Source organism: Hyperolius riggenbachi, unplaced genomic scaffold (assembly GCF_040937935.1).
Source record: "Hyperolius riggenbachi isolate aHypRig1 unplaced genomic scaffold, aHypRig1.pri scaffold_436, whole genome shotgun sequence".
Taxonomy (NCBI): Eukaryota; Metazoa; Chordata; class Amphibia; order Anura; family Hyperoliidae; genus Hyperolius; species Hyperolius riggenbachi.
Window position 1 is genome coordinate 22,501 of NW_027152647.1, and position 13,134 is coordinate 35,634.

General features: G+C 44.1%; 1 long non-coding RNA gene across 1 annotated transcript in view; it reads left to right on the forward strand.

Moving 5' to 3' along the window:
• LOC137543918 (uncharacterized) overlaps positions 1-2,695 on the forward strand; it is a 17,861-nt gene extending 15,166 nt beyond the window's left edge. Inside the window, exons 2-3 of the long non-coding RNA XR_011025661.1 lie at positions 1,909-2,005; positions 2,393-2,695. This is a non-coding gene — a long non-coding RNA (uncharacterized lncRNA). The remainder of the gene's footprint in view (positions 1-1,908; positions 2,006-2,392) is intronic.
• The last annotated feature ends 10,439 nt before the right edge of the window (positions 2,696-13,134 follow it).

Genomic DNA, 13,134 nt, shown 5'->3' on the forward strand with positions numbered 1-13,134 from the left:
TCTCTCTCTCACACACACTCACTCTCCCTTACACACACTCACACTCTCTCACACACTCACTCACACGCTCTCTCTTACACACACACTCACTCACACACTCTCTCTCTCTCTAACACACACACACACTCTCTCTCATTCACTCTCTCTTTCTCTCTCACACACACTCTCTCACTCTCTCTCTCACACACACTCTCTCTCACTGTCTCACACACTCACTCACACCTCTCCCACCACCCTCCCAAAGCAATCATGGAGCAAATAAAAATACATTATTTATAGATACCTCATTAGTGGGATACTACTGGATAGTACTGAGATTTCCCGCATCTTTTTACACCCCACCATTACAGCACACTGTCCCTCTCTGGACGAATTAGCTTCGTTGGTATGTAAGTGCGACCCTGCCCAAGCATTTTCCATAGTGAACATGCGAGATTATGGACCATGCATGCTTGGTAAACGTGCTTTCATCCTACTGGGCATGCAGGGAGCTTACTTGTGCATGCCCAATATGGACACCCTTGTCCATGGCAGCACTTATTTGTTAATCATAACATTTTAATTCCTAATTCACTTTTTGGAGAATACGTTCTCCCACAGTAAAACAGAATGCCCCTGAGAAGCTGTGGAAGTGACATTCTAATGTGGGCAGTATGGTGACTGAGTGGTTACCACTCTCACCTTGCAGCACCAGGTTCATAGCTCAAATACAAGCCAGGGCACTATTTGCATGGGGTTTGTACATTCTCCCCTTGTCTGGGTGGGTTTCCTCTGGGCATTCTGGTTTCCCCCCACATTCTAAAAGCATACAGATAACTTGTTTTCCCCTTAAAAAATGGAAGTCATTGGAATGATCCAACTTTACTTGTGCAGCCTCCCTGGGGGCATTACATTTAATTCAGAAAATTACTGGTTTTATTGTGGGAGAATGTTTGCGTTTGGAGTGAGTAGTTGGTAAAGATTTTGTTATTTTTATTGGGGGGGGGGGGGGGGCGGTTGGTGACATTGGGCCTTGGGTGGAGAATACTACAAATCCGGCCCTGCTGCCTTGGTTGGTTGCCCCCTGTGCAACCTTCCTTTGTGAGTAGTAGTAGCACAACCTTTTTGTACATTTGCCACTGAACTTGTAACGTACTGCACCATTTAGCCTCCCTTTGTTTCTGTGTTCTTCATTTTTAGGGTGTCAATCACCCCCTACCACAGTATTCAGTGAATGTCTAGTTTGGCTCATGCGTAGCACAAGGAAGGTGAGACTGCTGCATATCATTCGCTCAGCATAAAGTTGGTTGAAACTCACCCTACCTGCAGGACCTGTACTACAGCAGGAGCAAAAGATAGCCATCTAGATTTCCAATGTTTTCTCTCACCCTGCACAAAAGATTTTCAAGTGTCTACTTTTAAGAATTTAAATGCTGGCCTTTTAAAACAAAACAGGCACTGTTTCTCCTCCCAGGCGGTAGCTCAGTTTACAAACCACACAAGTGCTTCCAGTACTAACAGTAATGCTGCAACTGCCAGAACATGAAAGCATTACACCACAGAGTCACGGAGCTGTACATATGAGAATTGAATGTTTTACGTGCTATTATCCATGGCTAAACTGTCGGATTGTTATATTGCCTGTTGTATTAGTTAAGCGAGTGCCAAGTCAAACTTCTTATCATTGTAAACTTACTTGGCCAAATAAAATTTGATTGTGATTGATTTTGTTTTTAACTAACATGAGACCTTCTTGTAAACAGAGCACAGGATGGGCATATTTAAGGGTCGGGAAGTAGGGAAATCCTGGTACGTCAAAAAAGATAGTTTAGACTTCCTAATTTCGCACACAAACTTCCTACCATAAGATGGATAAGGAAATCTTGAGATGAGTATGTGTAGTTAAAGATGTTTTATTTCTTCTGCCAGGAAATGTTTGCTTAAAGCAGGATGTCTTACAACTGTTTGGCACACATAACTCAGCAATAAAATTGATCAGTAAACACCATACTGAGTGGAAAGAAAGGTAAGCAATTTTTTTGAACTCACTCCTTCGTACAGCAGCACTATAAACTAATGAATTCCCAGCAAGCTCTTTGTACCAGGAAACTATTAATTAACATGTTTCTGATATATTGCTGCTGATACACACACACACACACACACACACACACACACACACACACACACACACACACACACACACACACACACACACACACACACACACACTAAGGAAGCTATAGCCTAGCTGTATCCTATAAAAAAAAAACTTTGAGTGTCCTCTAATACTGTGGCAGAGTACCTTACAGAAACATTAGGGTCTATTTAGGAAAGTTTTTCCTCTCTCTTTCTCTTTTATAAACAGTTTGTCCCATGGTGATAAGGTCTAAATACCTCAATCTTTATACAGCAGTTCCTCCGGATGATTCAGATCTCCAGATCACAGCAGTAAACTTTTTAAAGAGCCTCCTCAGAGCAAAACAGAACAAAGAAAAACAATGCATCACAGTGCAGCTCCCACCACCAGGAGGCTAATGGATTCACACCAGTATCATGCACTATGAGACACCACCTTCCACTGTACCTTCCACCCTCTTCACAAACGGGCCCACACCAACAGACAAACAGCGTTTTTTAAATAAAGTGAAGAACCAGTTCAGCAGCTACTTTGTAATCCTCCTGTTTCCTCCCAATGAGTTTGCCATTTCTCATTTGCCCCTTATTTATTGCCAGTCTTGTGCATATGGTCACATATTATAAAAATACAAAAAATACTGTTATAAAGGGGTGTTGTATTTTTTAAATCTTGTTATAATGGAGAACACCATAGCAAAGATTAGAGTGCAAGGCGGTACTTTATTAAATTATTGCAATATTTACTGCAGTACAGTGGGGTAGTTGATAGCACTGTCACGTTGCAGCACTAGAGACCATGTTCCATCCTGGACACAAGGGATGAGCAAAGTTGCCAAAGCAGTTTTACAATTTTTTTTCGTGAACCTTCAACAATTTCCACAAACGTTTCACCATTTTGCAAATTTTGTATTTGAAGTCTGTGGTGCCAAATTTTGTGGTTCTTTGCATAGCTCCAATACATGACATCAACTCCAAATTTGGTATGTGTAATCAAAGGTAACCAATGGAACATGTCTTTTTTAAAAAGACCTTATAGTTTTTGAACTTTTACATTTCTCCAAAACTTTTTGACATGTTCCTTGGGTTAACCTTGATATACATATAAAATTTGGTGTCGATATCAGGTATGGGGGCTTTGCAAATAACTTTGAAAATCTGCCCCATAGACTTCAAAAGAAATGCAAAAAAGTTTCACTATACAAACATTTGCCAAATTTGTTGCAAAGAATCGAGTTTGGGAATTTTTCCTGTTCATTCCTCCATCCCTTTACATCACTATCTGCATGCAATGTTTATGTTCTTCTCATATTTGTATGGGTTGAATAATATTATGAGTTCTTCAGAGAGTGTCTTGCTAGTGGACCCTATTAATAACTGTGAAAGATATCATTACATAATGATTCAATCTTCACTTTTTGGTCACAACAATGTAAGTTTTTGGATATTTTTTGGCAAATTTGTATTTGCCAAACATTTGTTTATTTTATTTTTTTCCTCTAGGGTATATTTGGTACATCTTTTCCACACTTTTCATCCCTGTCTTGTAATTGGTAAAATACATGTTCTACAAGATTGCAAAGATGGAGAAAAAAATAATGATCATAGTGAGTCATGCCCAGATTGGATAGATAGACAGTAATGCATTTTGGCAAACACAACCATTTGCCACTGCTCAGTCTATAGAACACAGTACTATTATTATTCTTTAGTATTTATATAGTGCCAACATCTTCAGCAGCGCTGTGCAGAGTATATATTGTCTTGTCACTTAACAGACCATCAGAGGGGCTCACAATCTAATCTCTACCATAGTCATATGTCTAGGTATTTATCGTCTAAGACCAATTTTGGGGTAAGCCAATGAACTTATCAGTATGTTTTTGTGACATGGGAGGAAAACCAAGTAGCAGGAGGAAACCCATGCCAGACACGGGGATCCGAACTGGGGACCCAACACTGCAAGGTGAGAGTGCTAACCACTATGCCACTGTGCTGCCCATAAAGATGTACATTTATTTTTAAGCTAGCTCAAAGAATGAAATAGTTTAAGTATGAAAAAGTAAATAAAAAATAAAAAAACAATGACAGATAATTATAATTACACCTAAATATCAGTGGTGCTCATCCAATATTCGAGTATCCGAACTACCCAGGTAATCCGAACTTTTTCCACTATCCGAACTTTGGATTGGATTCCGGATATCTGTGTAAATCCGAATAGCACTATCCGAGCAAAACTATTTCTATATGAAATCCGGAATCCGGTCGGATAGTAAATTCGGATACTCGAATAGAGGCCTTCAATGGCAAAATTCAGTTGAGAAAGAGAGAGAGAGAGAGCATTTTAAAGGTCACTTCCGGTTTTCTATCCGGATATCCGAATCTGACCGGATATTCTGGATATTGGGTTCGGATATCCGATTCTACTCGGATACCAAAAAGTTCAGATTCGGATATCCGATTCGGATCCAGATATCTGGGTATCCGGATACAAATTCAATTTGGATTTTTAAAAGGGGTATCCGAGCAGCACTGCTAAATATATTGATACAAAACTGTATTTGGGAGTCTGTTATATAGATAAAGTAGACCTGTCAGAATTTCTAGTGTTTTATATAAAACTAGCAGACCTAAGCCCGTTAACATAATGGGCTCCAGGCCTCACCCACAACCCCCCTCCCCTCCCCTCCCTCCCCTGTGATCACCGCTGCATGTCAGCGCGGCCGCACACGCCCACCCCTTGTGCCTGTCCCCCTCCTGTCCCAACGGCCACCCGCGTGCTACACATGCGCAATAGTGCAAAAGCATGGACACAGGGACACAGGAGGAGGATGCAGGGACACATGGGTTTTATTAGGTAGGGTATGGCTAGCTAAATATATAATCCTATTACAAGTCCTATACATATGCATGTTTACCACAATACAGTCATTTGTAGAGCACATATATATTTGATGCAGAAATGGTGAAAAAATAGAATGCCAATAAATCTGACTGTTTATTTATTTATTTTGTAATAGCATAAATTGTCAATACTCTGATTGGCCATCACAGTGTCAACAAAGACACTGATGGGCCAAATTGCCTCAAATTGATCATCACTCTCTATGTAAAGATGCTAATTAGCTTAGTCAGCACCGGCCTGAGAGAGGGGCAGAGATTAGCTTCTACAATCATTGACTTTGGATGTGAATCTAGTATGCAGCTGTCCCTCAATGTCATTTAGCAATCCAGAATGCCAGATCTCTAAATGATTGAGCGAAGATCATTCAACGATCAATAAAAGTGACCCTGATTAAAGGTGTGTATGTATTCGATGGCCTTAATGATAACCATTACACATAAGCCACCAACAAATGTATCTGGCAGCTGCAGAAAGCTCTCAGGGAGGATCTGTGTGTCTGGCAATGGTGAAGATACATATGTGTGAACTGTTCTGACTGCAATACATGTACCTCACTGCACAGTCCAAGACAAGACAAATAGACAAGACAAATAACATTTATATTGCGCTTTTCTCCTTGCGGACTCAAAGCGCCAGAGCAGAGCAGCAGCCACTAGGGCGCACTCTATTGGCAGTAGCAGTGTAAGGGAGACTTGCCAAAGGTCTCCTACTGAATTAGTGCTGGCTTACTGAACAGGCAGAGCCGAGATTCGAACCCTGGTCTCCTGTGTCAGAGGCAGAGCCCTTAACCATTACACCATCAGCCAACAGTCCAGTGACATCAGCACTTCTAGGTCAGCTTTGCAGTTTCCTGTGACAGCTGGCTGATTTCACAGACAGGCTACACTTGTTGAAAATTGCATGTGAATTTTTTTTTTTGCACACTGCAAAATCACACATAATGCTTTTCAAGGTTGATCTGTGTGTTCGTTCAAACTCTGCAATTTATCTACTACGATTCCTGCGCAATAAAATAACTGAATTCTCACTGCATGAAATAGCAAATCATCGACTGAAAGTATCATTAAGATGACAGGATTGATCATAGGAAACTTCCCCTCTCCCGTGGAAAAACCTTTCTTCTCTGAGAGTCTCCTTAACCTTCATGCTATTTATGAGCTGAAACAATGACACATGTATTTTTGGTTTATGAGTTACTTGTTTTTAATATTTTTTTAATATTCTAAACAAAGTAGTTGTTTTTTTAGTGTATGTATTGGTAATATAGTCATAAGCATGTCTGCAATATATCTCTGTTACACCGTTACATAGTTATTTGGGTTGAAAAAAAGACATACGCCCATCGAGTTCAACCAGAGAACAAAGTACAACACCAGCCTGCTCCCTCACATATCCCTGTTGATCCAGAGGAAGGCGAAAAACCCTTACAAGGCATGGTCCAATTAGCCCCAAAAGGGAAAAAAATTCCTTCCTGACTCCAGATGGCAGTCAGATAAAATCTCTGGATCAACATCATTAGGCATTACCTAGTATTTGTAGCCACTGATGTCTTTCAACACAAGGAAAGCATCTAAGCCCCCTTTAAATGTATTAAAGTGGACCCAAGATAAACTTTTACTCATTGCATAATTGTGTTCCTTTCATATAGTTTATAGGGCATTCCTCAAGCCAAATACTTTTTTTGCTTTGTTTTAATACTCTAATTCCCTGTAAACTAAACAAGCCTCGCCCACAGCTTCTTTTGTGCCTTGGCACTGTAGCAAGGGCTTATGGGAGCTCAGTCTGGGCAGGAGGATGAGGAGGTTACTAGCCATTGATTTCAGAGGCAGGAGGGAGGAGGGAGGAGGAGAGGGGACTGAATTTACACACAGGCAAGCTGATAGCATCTCCAGCCCTCAGCCTGTGACAATGTGACAAACAAAACATGGCTGCCCTCATTGTATCACAGGAATAAAATATTGCAGCTAGATATGCTGTGTTAACTATCACTTTAGATAAGATATATAGACAAGTTACTTGTTATAGTTAGTTTTTCATCTCCGCATTCGCATTCGCTTTAAGCTAAGATGCACACATGAAACTAAAAATAAAACTGAATAAAACATGTTAAAAATATAAAATAAAGTAGCAAACCAAATGCAATAACAATAGACTATCCGCAAGGGCCAGAGGTCTCATTTCAGGATCATTTTAGTTAATAGTTATAGAAATATTAGTGCAGTATTTTAATTTACTATTGTAACTGTTCTTAAATAAAGGCTGTCGAAAAAAAAAAGTTGTTTACCTCACTGTTTTCGCTACCATTTCAAACTGCATACATGTGTTCCAGTTATGTGCTCAGAAAAAATTCCCATGCAGAGGAATAAAAAAATCATTTCTCTTCTGTATGAAAATACAACTATGCAAATCAACAGGAAATGAAATGCAAAAATATACTTTGATATGCAGCTCCATCACCAGAGAATACTACATGATTAGCAGATGGTGATATGCATCTTAATAAGAAAGTTACTAAAGTGCATCAAATGTCTCCATTAAAAAAAAAAAAAAAGCAGGCTATATGAACTGAAACGAATATATCTTAAAAGTGTAAAGGCAAAAATAATTTAAATTTCAAAAGGGAGTATAGAGACAAATATACATATTAAAATTATATAATATACATACTTCCATATGACTGCCGGGGCTCTGCCACACGGATTCTAGGGATGCCTGAAGAGGACGGCGGTGCGGAAGTCCATGCACGCGAACGGAGATGCCGTGGGAGACATCGCGGGACTCGTCGCTGACAGGTAAGTTTATTACAGTCACACCATGTTTTGCTCTGAGAAGGGGTTAGCAAACGAGGAACCCAGCGTGCAGACACCTTAGACATGTACAGTTTGTCATGAATGATTTTCCACACACTACCATAACTGAGGCCAGTTTCATTAATAATCATTTTGATGGTCGTTCAGAATTAAACATCCTACTTTCTTCACTGTGGCCATATCGTCCATCAATGATGGTCTACCTACCAGGTCTTGTCTCTTCTGTAAGGGACCTGTGGCCACTATGGAAATTACTTTTCCACTTCTCCATAGTGTCATAAGATGGGGCAATTGTTTCCATAAACTGCCATCATCTCATTGTGAGTTTGCCTGGCACTATTATGCTTCAAATGCAGAAACTTTATCCAGTTGCGAACCTCAGTCTTTTCCATCTTTCGGTTTCGCCGCCAGGCCACTGCGCCTGCATGGCTCTGGCCACGTGTATCCTTTCTTTCGCGTTCCCCGCTATTGTAGAGGGGAACGCAAAGAAAGGATACGCTTGGCAGAGCTGCGCTGGCTTCGACTTATGTTGAGGTACGGGACGGAGCGACGGCGGGAGAACGGAGGCTCGGGCAGGACCGGCGCGGGACAGGACAGCTGCTGGGGCCTTGGGGAAGCCCCAGGTAAGTGAAACAATGTGTTTATTTTCTCTCTACAGTTTTGAAAAAATTATACCATAATAGCCCCCAAGTGACAATTAAAACTTTACCCCCTCGTAATTATCTCAGAAAGGGTCCGGGACAAGGTCCTCCAGCACCCAAGGCTGAGACTCCAAAGTGCGCCCCTCCATCTCTGCCACCCCAGCCATCACACACTGATTGCTATTAGACTAAGAGGCGCCACAGGGCCCACAACCTCCCCAACACCTCAATATCTAGTTATCTGGCTTGCAGTCACTGCCATGTATCCCCTTTTCTTATTTCTTTCTGCTTCAAACACAATTAGGAATGACAGCTGAATGAATTCTGCGCCCCCTCCTACACTGCGCCCTGAGGCTGGAGCCTCTCCAGCCTATGCCTCGGCCCGGCCCTGCCTGTTGTTGCAGGTTCAAGCATGGGTGTGACTAATAGAAATCTTCAGCAAGAAATTGAAATACGTAATCTTTCAAGTCCTCTTGCAGTAGGGATGCCCCGAGTGCAGACAGAAGGTTGGTGGTTCTTTGGTCAAAAAAGAATATTGTACAAGAATAAATGTTTTTATGTTTCAACATATTTATTGGGATGAGTTATTTCAAGCAATATATATTTTTTTTCAACTTAAAGGACAACTGAAGTGAGAAGAATATGGAGGTTGCCATATGTATTTCCTTTTAAACATATTAATTGCCTGGCAGGCCTGCTGATCTATGTAGCTGTAATTTCTGAATAACTCCAGAAACAAGCCTGCAGCTAATCTTGTCAGATGTGGCAATAATGTCACAAACACCTGATCTGCTGTGTGCTTGTTCTGGGTCTATTATTAAAAATATTAGAGGCAGAGGATCAGCAGGATTGCCAAGCAACTGGTATTGTTCAAAGGAAATATATATGACAGCCTCCATATCCATCTTGCTTTAGTTATCCTTTAAGTATGAGGAAGTGGGTATCTTGGGGTCCTTAAAATAATTATAAATGGGTCTTCCAGATTCCACTATAAATAATTGCTTTTCCCTTCCTTCCCCACCTCTTTCTGGGTACCAAAAGTTGGGAAGAGTTTATTCCAAAGATAGCCTTTATCAGAGTGTCCGTCAATGTTAGTGATCATGTGGGCTGGGGGTATTGTTCAATGTTCAAGGGGCAGAGCTTCAAACATTTTTACATAATGTCAACCACTTAAGTACCAGCGGTCTCTGCCCCCTTAAGGACCAGAGACCACTGGTAGAAAAATGGCAGAATCCCAGCGGATAACGACGAATCACCGTACATACCCGCCGCAATTGCCATCACCGCCACATGTCGGGAACCTGGGCCTGCCATCTCTATGACAGCAGCGTTCCTGTGAGCTGGTCAGGAGCCAATTTCATTGGCTCCTGACCCTGTCTTTCAATGTAAGCCAATGGGAGATGCTTACATTGAAAGACAGGGCCTGGAGCCAATGAAATTGGCTCCTCACCCACTCACAGGGCTCTGCCGTCATAGAGACAGGCAGAGCCAGTGAGCTGTGGCGAGAGACGGCGGGGAATAAGCGGCGAGATCGGCGAGAGTGACGGAAATGGCGGATGCGCAGAGCAGCAGCAGATAAAATCTACGCCATGCCAGTCAGGTAACCACCAAAACGGGGTGTAAATTTTGGGGTGGGCAGGGTTCACACAGGGTGAGCATCCCATTGGTGGGGAGGGTGGAAGGAACAGTGGAAGGTAGTGTTCCATAGTGCATGATACTGGTGTGATTCTATTAGACTCCTGATGGTGGGAGTTGCACTGTGATGCATTATCTTTCTGCTTTATTCTGAGGAGGATCTTTCAAAATGTTATTGCAGGGATCTGGAGATCTGGATCATCCGGATGAACTGCTGTATAAAGTTCAAGGTTTGTGGAGAGCCTGTGTATAATACTCCAGTCAGGAATAGAGATGTCGAAGAAAAGTTCGCGAACCGCAATAGACTTCAATGGGGATGCAAACTTTCAAAAATAGAAAAAATTATGCTGGCCACAAAAGTGATGGAAAAGATGTTTCAAGGGGTCTAACACCTGGAGGGGGGCATGGCGGAGTGGGATACATGCCCAAAGTCCCGGGGAAAAATCTGGATTTGACGCAAAGCAGCATTTTAAGGGCAGAAATCACATTGAATGCTAAATTGCAGGCCTAAAGTGCTTTAAAACGTCTTGCATGTGTATACATCAATCAGGGAGTGTAATTAGAGTTCTGCTACACACTAACACACCAAACTCACTGTGTAACGCAGCGCAAACAGCTGTTTGCGTAGTGACGGCCGTACTGGACTGGTGTGCACCGTGGCCAGAGTGTAGGCCGTGGCATTTTTCAAGCCCATACGGTCGCCGGGCTGTGGTAGCTCAATGATAGAACAACAGTGACTGTCCAGCTGATCAAATTTGGTCTGACCACAATGAAGCAACGATCTTATTATCTTTTGTGTGCCACCCCCACCCAAAACACTCAAATAGCCTGCGGTCATTGCTTCATTGTGATGCGCAAGCCCCTTCACCGCGGCAAGGTAATGATCATGAAGGGGGATGGGCACATGTACATGCCTTTTGTTTTGTTGTTGCAGCCGCCCGCAGTGCAGCCAGAAAAATTAGGCAGGCATGTACACCCACCAGAAAAATTAGTGTAGCGGCCGCTGCTAGCAGCGGCCTTAAAAATTCAGGAATCCGCCCAGAGTCCTGGACCCTGTTGGTGGTGGCGGAGAAGGCAGTCAAGCGGCCTGCAGACAGAGATGCTGTGTGTGGAGACTGACTTAGTCTTCGGTCGTGCAGTAGCCCTCCGGGATCCATTCCTCATTCATCTTGATAAAGGTCAGGTACTGAACACTGTCGTGACTTAGGCGACTTCTCTTCTCAGTAACTATGCCTCCAGCTGCACTGAAGGTCCTTTCAGACGGGACGCAACTCCTCCTCCTCCCCCCAGCCACGAACAATACCACGGGAACGTGGAGCAGCAGAAGCCCCCTGTGACAGCTGCCGCAGTTGTTCTTCTTCCGCCGCCTCTTCCTCCTCCACAGAAACACCTTCCTCATCATCACCATCATCAGAGTCTGACTCCTCTCCTTCCCCACACGACTCCTCTTCTTCCTCCTCCTCCTCCTCCTCCTCCCCCCTCTGTGCTGCCGCAGGTGTTGTGGGAACATCGGGTTCGTGTGTAAATGGCTCCCATGACTCCTGCTGCCGTAACTCTTCTCGTTCACGCTCCTCCACAGCTGTATCCACCACTCTACGCACAGCACGCTCCAGGAAGTAGGCATAGGGGATCAAGTCGCTGATGGTGCCCTCATCGCGACTCACCAGTTTGGTCACCTCCTCAAAGGGCTCCATGACCCTGCATGCATTTCGCATCAGTGTCCAGTTGTTGGGCCACAACATCCCCATCCTCCCAGATTGTGTCCTTGTACTGTAATGATACAGGTACTGGGTGACGGCTTTCTCCTGGTCTAGCAGGCGAGAGAACATCAGCAGGGTGGAATTCCAGCGAGTCGGGCTATCGCAAATCAGGCGTCTCACCGGCAAGTTGTTTCTACGCTGAATCTCCGCAAAGCGTGCCATGGCCTTGTAAGAGCGCCTGAAATGCCCACACAACTTCCTGGCCTGCTTCAGGACGTCCTCTAAGCCTGGGTACTTGGACACAAATCTTTGCACGACCAGATTCAGCACATGTGCCATGCAGGGTATGTGTGTCAGCTTTCCCAAATTCAACGCAGCAATCAGATTGCTGCCATTGTCACACACCACATTGCCGATCTCAAGCTTGTGCGGGGTCAGCCATTGCTCCACCTTTTTGTTAAGAGCAGCCAGGAGAGCTGCTCCAGTGTGACTCTCCGCTTTCAGGCAAGACATGTCTAACACTGCGTGACACCATCGTACCTGGCATGCAGCATAGGCCCTGGGGTGCTGGGGCTGTGTAGCTGGAGAGGAGATTGTGGCACCAGCCAAGGAGGAGGAGGATGACGACAGCGAAGTGGTGGTAGCAGGTGGAGAGGAGGTGGCTGGAGGCCTGCCTGCAAGCCGTGGAGGTGTGACAAGTCGGTCTGCTGCACAGCCACGTACTCCCTGCTTGCTGCCATCGGTCACCAGATTGACCCAATGGGCTGTGTATGTAATGTAGTGGCCCTGCCCGTGCTTGGCAGACCAGGCATCCGTGGTCAGGTGGACCCTTGACCCAACGCTGTGTGCCAGAGATGACACCACTTGCCTCTCAACTGCACGGTAGAGTTTGGATATGGCCTTTTGTGAAAAATAATTGCGGCCTGGTATCTTCCACTGTGGTGTACCAATGGCCACATACTTACGGAAAGCCTCCGACTCCACCAGCTTGTATGGTAATAGCTGGCGAGCTAATAGTTCCGCCACGCCAGCTGTCAGACGCCGGGCAAGAGGGTAACTGGCAGACATTTGCTTCTTCCGCTCAAATACTTCCTTCACGGACAGCTGGGTACTGCTGTGGGCAGAGGAGAAGGAACCGCTCAAGGGAAGAGGCGGTGTGGAGGAGGGTGGCTGTGAAGGTGCAAGGGAGAAAGTGGATGAAGACGATGCACCTGAAGGAGGAAGAGGAGAAGGAGGGTGGCTTGTCTTTTGAGGGGTGCTGCTTTTCCTCAGGTGTTCTTGCCATAGCTGTTTGTACCTTCTCTCCAGGTGCCTTCGTAAGGCAC